Here is a 7,671-nt window from a genome sequence, read left to right on the forward strand (position 1 = left end):
ATAAACCATGAAATAGTGGTTTATCAGGAGTGCAACTTGAGGAATGGGCGTGGCACGCCAAGGGATAATCAGAGCAAGGCGTGGCATGCCATTGAAGCGCCCATCACACGCCAACTGTGAGATCACGTTTTATGAGTTTCTTTTCCCTCCAAAAAAATAATTTTACTCTCACTTTTGTATTTTTCTTTATTTGCTATTGTTAGGAGTAGTATATATACCCCTTGGAAGTACTGAAAAAGGGGTTAAGCAGTTGAGCTATTAGTTGAAGCATAGTTAGATTCACTTTTTTCATCTTTTACTTTTTCTTGAGCTATGAGTAGCTAAATTCCCTCTCATTGAGAGAGGGAGCTTTGTTGTACTTGATGGATTAATGAAAGTGAATTTCTTCTTCTCTTCATCTTCTCTTTGATTTTCTAGAAGGAATTTCGTTCTTCATGCTAGTGTTCAATCACCTTGGAAAAGGGGTTGAATGAAAAACGGGTTTCATGGGAACCTTGGAAAAGGAAACATAAAATCATGCTAGAAATCACTTCTCACACTTGAAATAAAATCAATTAGACCTATGATGATGTGTGGTATAATTAGGGACCAAGCATATCTCTCTTCATGAGCAATTAGACCAAGGAATTGGCTATTGATCAAGATCTGAGAGATTGAGTCACCAAGGGATTGGGGCTCAATCAATCATGATTGCCAAGAGGTCAATGAGTTGCATGATTGAAGAGGATATGAGCTAGATTTAATCCAAAGAGAAAATATCTCCTGATCTCAATGAATTCCCCTATTCTTATCTTCCACTTTCTTTATAGCTTTCTTTACATTCTGCAATTTCCCCCATTCCCATTTACTATTAAGTCATTTAAGTTTCTGCTCTTTAATTTTGTTGCCATTTTCAATTCTGGTATTTACTGCTTTCTTTTACCTTTGAGTCATTTATATTTCTGCACATTTACAATTATGTAATCACAATCTATTCTGCTTAGCTTGACTAATTCACCAATTGATTAAAGTTGTTCAAATCTACCAATCTCTGTGGATACGATCCCACTCCACTATGGGTTATTAGTTGACGATAATTTTGGTGCGCTTACCAAAAGAACGGATTCACAAATTTTATAATGGGGTATGAATTCCGCTCATCAAGTTTTATGGCGCTGTTGCCGAGATTGGTTTGAATTTGACAATGATTAAATTGATCGGGGAGCTAGATTAAGCAATTTTATTACCTTGTTATTTTCTTTTAGCTCAATACTTTTCTGTCAACTCTGTTTCCGTATTTTTTACTTTGATTATTTTAGCTATTCATTGCTCATAATTCCACTCTTCTAACTGTTTGATTAATTGCATCAACCAAGTTAACCACTAATCTTCACTAGAGTGATTCTTTCACTTGTCGTCTACTTACGGTTTGTTGAATGTATGACAGGTAGAAAGGGAGAAACTTCAGCCTCTTTTGATAGTGAAATTGAGAGGACCTTCCTTAGATTAAGAAGGGAAGCAAGAGACAAAGGCATAGTTGGAGAGGAACTAGTGGAGGAAGATCTGAGAACCACCATGGATGACAAAGTACAAGACAATGTTAGAGGAGATGCTGGAAATTATGTTGGGCAAGAGAGGAGAGTCTTAGGCTCCTATATCAACCCAAATCTAGGAAACTGTGGCAGCAGCATCCTCAAACCAACAATCCATGCTAACAACTTTGAGTTGAAACCTCAACTCATCACACTTGTTTAGAATAATTCTTCATATGGAGGAGGAGCCCAGGAGGACCCAAATCAACATCTCAGTACATTCTTGAGGATTTGTGACACTGTAAAGTCCAATAGTGTGCACCCTGACACCTACAAGTTACTTTTGTTCCCTTTCTCACTCAGAGATAAGGCAGCAAAGTGGTTGGAAGCATTCTGATGAGCGGATAATTTATACGCTTTTTGGCATTATTTTTAATATGTTTTTAGTATATTTTAGTTAGTTTTTATTATATTTTTATTAGTTTCTAAATAAAAATCACATTTCTGGACTTTACTATGAGTTTGTGTATTTTTCTGTGATTTCAGGTATTTTCTGGCTGAAATTGAGGGACTTGAGCAAAAATCTGATTCAGATGCTGAAAAAGGACTGCAGATGCTGTTGGATTTAGAGCTCCCTGCACTCGAAGTGGATTTTCTGGAGCTACAAAAACGCAATTGGCGCACTCTTAATTGCGTTGGAAAGTAGACATTCTGGGCTTTCCAGAAATATATAATAGTCCATACTTTGCCTGAGATTTGATGGCCCAAACCGGCGTTCCAAGTTAGCATAAAAATTTTGGCGTCAAAACACCAGAACTGGCATAGAAGCTGGAGTTAAACGCCCAAACTGGCACAAAAGATGGCGTTTAACTCCAAGAAAAGTCTCTACACATGAAAGCTTCAATGCTCAGCCCAAGCACACACCAAGTGTGCCCGGAAGTGGATTTCTGCATCATTTACTCGTTTCTGTAAACCCTAGGTTACTAGTTTTCTATAAATAGGACGTTTTACTAGTGTATTTTCATCTTTCAATCTATCCTAGAATCATGTTTTGATGATTGAACCCTCTCTGGAGGCTGGCCATTCGGCCATGCCTAGACCTTTTGTTATTATGTATTTTCAACGGTGGAGTTTCTACACACCAAAGATTAAGGTGTGGAGCTCTGCTGTTCCTCATGAATTAATGCAAAGTACTATTATTTTTCTATTCAACTCAAGCCTATTTCTTCTCTAAGATATACACTCGTTCTTCAACCTGATGAATGTGATGATCCGTGACACTCATCATCATTCTCACCTATGAACGCGTGTCTGACAACCACTTCCGTTCTACTTGCAATAGCTTTAGTGCGTATCTCTTAGTCTCCTGGTTCATGATGCATGGTTGCCTTGCCTGACAACCGAGCCTTCCATTCCTTGAGATCAGAGTCTTCGTGGTATAGGCTAGAATCAATTGGCAGCATTCTTGAGATCCGGAAAGTCTAAACCTTGTCTGTGGTATTCTGAGTAGGATCTGGGAAGGGATGACTGTGACAAGCTTCAAACTCGCGAGTGTTAGGGATAGTGACAGACGCAAAAGGATCAATGGATACTATTCCAACATGATCGAGAACCAACAGCTGATTAGCCGTGCGGTGACAGCGCATTTGGACCATTTTCACTGAGAGGACGGGAGGTAGCCATTGACAACGGTGAAACCCAACATAAGCTTGCCATGGAAAGGAGTATGAATTATTGGAAGAAGGCAATAGGAAAGCAGAGGTTCAGAAGGAACAAAGCATCTTCATACGCTTATCTGAAATTCTCACCAATGAATTACATAAGTATCTCTATCTATATTTTATATTTTATTCATCTTTTAATTATCAATCCTCTATAATAACCATTTGAATCTGCCTGACTGAGATTTACAAGATGACCATAGCTTGCTTCAAGCCGACAATCTCTGTGGGATCAACCCTTACTCATGTAAGGTTTATTACTTGGACGATCCAGTGCAATTGTTGGTTAGTTGTGCGGAGTTGTGACAAAGAGTTGAGATTACAATTGTGCGTACCAAGTTGTTGGCGCCATTGATGATCACAATTTCGTGCACCACATTCCCCAAGGAGAGTCTAACCACATGGGATGATGTTGTAAATAAATTTCTAGCAGGATTCTACCCTCCAGAGAGAGTCAACAGGCTAAGAGCTGAGGTGCAAACTTTCAGACAACAAGATGGTGAAACACTCTATAAAGCCTGGGACAGGTTCAAGGACTTGACAAGGAAATGCCCACCTGATAAGTTCAATGAGTGGGTGTGATGAATCCATATTTGATGATGATTTTTGGTTAGAATTGAATGGATTTTCATCACATAAACTCATACTTATTCCCTTGAATAGCATGCTTTTGATCTCTCCTCCCAATTTGTGCTTGATCATGAAAATATGCTCTTTTATACTTAATTTAATCTATTTTATTCCATTTTCCTTCCATTCAATGCCTTGATATTTTTGGTGAAGTGCTTTCAGGTGTATAAGGTAGGAATAGATTGGAGAAAATGGAAGAAGAGCATGCAAAGTGGAGGAAGCAAGAGAAATCAAAGGAGTGAGCTCAGAGACATGTGCATGCACATAGCTACCTGTGTGTACGCACAGCCTTCCAAGCAGAGCACGTGGAGTGCATCGAGCGCGTCGCACGTCCAGCCATGCATCGAGTAGTGTGTGTGCGCACACCTTCCTGTGCGTCCGCACAGGCCTGGATTTCTTTCGAAGTGTGCGGACGCACGCGTCTGTGCGTCCGCACAGGTGGCCGCACATGACTTCATTAAAATAGCACGTGCCTCGCGATTTGAGGGCTTTGGAGGCCCGTTTATAAAGTCTTCTAGCTCATATTAGAGGGGAGAAGGAAGCCACAACATAACATATCATTTTAGAATAGTTTAGGAGTAGTGGTAGGAAGTTTTAGTTTAGTTTTTCTCTAAGTTTTTCATCATCTCTATTAGGGTTTATATTAGGGTTTTACATTCAAGTGCCATTTCCATTTTTGATCTTGGATTTTGCAAGCCCTCATTGTAAGTAATTTCTTGTTATTACTCTTTATAGTTACATTGTCATTGCTCTTTCTTCTAATTTAAGTTATAGTTCAATTTTACTTTTCTCTTGCAATTCCAATTTCTTGTTGATGAAGTTGATGTTGGATGTTGATTATATGCTCTCTTGTGTTATCCATGTTGATTGAGATCAATTGTTGCTTTAGTTTTAAGTCCTTACTCATTTTCCTCATGTTTAAGCTTTTTGCCCACCAAGTGTTTGACAAAATGCCAAACATGGTTATAGGCTAAATTTTTGGTTCTTGGCTTGGGGAAAGTGAGCAATTGGGTTCCTAGAGTTGGAATGTCCAACATTTAGTTTCAATTCTTGGGTTGTTAATTGTTCTTGTTCCTACTAACGCTAATTTGTTGCTAAGGTAATTAGCAAGCAAGTTAGGATTTGTGGGTTAAGTACACTTATGCTCATTTAACTTACCTTCCGATGTGAGGGTTGATCAAGTGAGACTAATCCATCATAATTGTCATAGTTGTGGTTCCAACAAGGAAAGGATCCTTAGCTCACTCCAAGCCAAGACTTTTTTTCTTTATGCTTTCAATCTTTTATACCTTTATATGTTGATTTCTTTCATACTTTACTTGTTTATATTACATAGTCGGTTCTTTAATTTCTTAATGCGTTCAATCATTACAATTTTGCATGTTCTTTTATTGCTTTATATGTTCATTTCTTCATTCACAACCCGTTGATCACTACAACTAGAATTGCACACTCATTGTTCTAAAGTGCTCCTAGGGAGACGACTCGGGAGTCTAATACTCTCGGTTTTAATTTGGTTTTGCTTGTGACATATCTTGTGAATTTCCAATTTGATCTGAAGGGTCAATTCGTCAGGTTGGGACTATACTTACAACGTTAAATCCATTTCCTTTAGATAACTGAGTTCCTAACCCACATGCGAATTGAACCTCCGTCGATATCAGGGTGCAACTACACATCTTCTATGAAGGGCTGTCATATGAGTCAAATCAAGCAGTAGATCATTCTTCTGGAGGCTCACTGAACGAGAAGAAAACCATTGAGGAAGCCATAGATGTCATAGAGACTGTAGCTGAGAATGAGTACTTCTATGCTTTAGAAAGAACTCAAAAGAAAGGAGTGATGGAGCTCAACTCAATGGATGCTTTGCTGGCCCAAAACAAATTGATCACTGCACAACTAGCAGTCTTGACCAAGAAGATGGAGAGTAACCAAGTCTCAGCCATCCAAGCCCAAGCCCCTCAACAAGAAGGAGATGCACTAGAAGTCGAAGGTGAATGTGAACAAGCCAATTATGTGAACAATTCTAGACCTCCATATGACCCCAACTCCAAGACGTACAATGCAGGTTAGAAGAACCACCCAAACTTTGGGTGGGGGAACCAACAAAGCCACAATCCAGATCATACAAAGCCATACCAAGCCAATCAATACCACAACCACAACCCCAACCATCAATCAAACAATAACAGACCTTACCACAATGCACAAAACACATCATATCATTCCACTCAACAAATACACATCAACCTCAACCATGCAACCATGTGAGATTAAGAGCAACTTTGAGAGAGTCGAAGCTGCAATAGCACAACTATCATCACAGCTGACAGGAACTATTTCCACTCTTTTGGAGAGGCAAACACAAGGTGACAAGAGGATAGATGCCAACCAAGAAGAGTATAGGTCAAATCTGTAGAATCAAGGCGCAGCCATTTCAAAGTTGGAAGCACAAGTGGGGATTCTATCCAAACAAATTCCTATGTCTACACATATATTTCCCAGTGATACCATGGCTAACCCAAGAGGGGAATGCAAAGACATCACACTTAGAAGCAGAAAGGTGGTGGAAGAAGCAAACCCAAGCCAGAGCAACCAACAAAAAGAAGCTGCAGAAAATCCTGAAAATAAGAAAGAAGAGGAGACCCCTACCCCATCATCACCAAATCCAATCTTGAAGCCTTATGTGCCAAAAGCACCATATCCACAAAGGCTGAGGAAAGATGGGAAGGATGGCCAGTTCTCTAGATTTTTAGAGATCTTCAAGAAGCTCCAAATCAATATACCATTTGCTGAGGCATTAGAGCAAATGCCACTCTATGCCAAATTTCTGAAGGAGCTCATGACAAGAGAAACTGGGGAGAAAAAGAGACCATAGTGCTAACTGAGGAGTGTAGTGCCATAATACAAAGGAAGCTATCCCAGAAAATGAAGGACCCAGGGAGTTTCAAAATCCCCTTGACGAATTGGATTCCTGCCGGTAAAAAAGTTTTATAAAAATAATTACGTTGTATGTATAGTTTCTAAACCAGCAAAGAATCCTTTCGTACAAAAACTTTGGTTGTCACAAGTAACAAAACCCAATAAAATTTATAACCGAAGTATTTAAACCTCGGGTCGTCTTCTCAAGGAATTGCAAGGAAGTATGATTTATTATTGGTTATGAAATTGGGTAATTTTAGGTTTTTGAAATAGGGAACAAGTAATTTAAATAGCAAGAAAAATAAATTAATAATTATAAGGAAAATTCTTGGTAAGGTATGAGAACTGGAAATCCCATCCTAGTTATCCTTATCAGGTATGATGAGAATTGGATTTTGTTCCCACTTAGTTAACCCTCACTAAATAAAGGAAAGTTAAGTGGACTAATTAATTTGATCCTCAAGTCCTAGTCAACTCCTGTGGAAAGACTAGCTTTAGAGCGATCCAAATCAATTAGTAACTCCCAAATCTCAATCAACTGCTGAGTTTGACAACTCAAGTGTTACCAATTACTTAACCAAAGCAAAAAGGAGAAAAATCTAAATTAAATTAAAAGCATCAATAACTGAATAAAACAATTATAAATCTGAAATACATCAATATGTATTAATTAAGAACATCAATCCTAACATGGAGTTCATAAACCAAATTGAAAAGATAAATATCAATTAAAGTAATAGAATAAATAAAAGTAGGAAATAAATTAAAGGAACAATGAACATGTGATTGAAGAGAAGTAATCATAAAATAAGAGAAATCCTAATTCTAAAACCTAAGAGAGAGGAGAAAGCTTCTCTCTCTAAAAACTACATCTAATCCTCAATTTG

General features: G+C 38.3%; 1 non-coding gene across 1 annotated transcript; it reads right to left on the reverse strand.

The window, feature by feature from the left end:
* Positions 1-3,691: 3,691 nt before the first annotated feature.
* On the reverse strand, positions 3,692-3,798 carry LOC112773934 (small nucleolar RNA R71). Its single transcript, XR_003188454.1, has one exon. It is a non-coding gene; the product is annotated as a small nucleolar RNA R71 (small nucleolar RNA).
* Between the last annotated feature and the right edge of the window lie 3,873 nt (positions 3,799-7,671).

Source organism: Arachis hypogaea, chromosome 18 (genome assembly GCF_003086295.3).
Source record: "Arachis hypogaea cultivar Tifrunner chromosome 18, arahy.Tifrunner.gnm2.J5K5, whole genome shotgun sequence".
Taxonomy (NCBI): domain Eukaryota; kingdom Viridiplantae; phylum Streptophyta; class Magnoliopsida; order Fabales; family Fabaceae; genus Arachis; species Arachis hypogaea.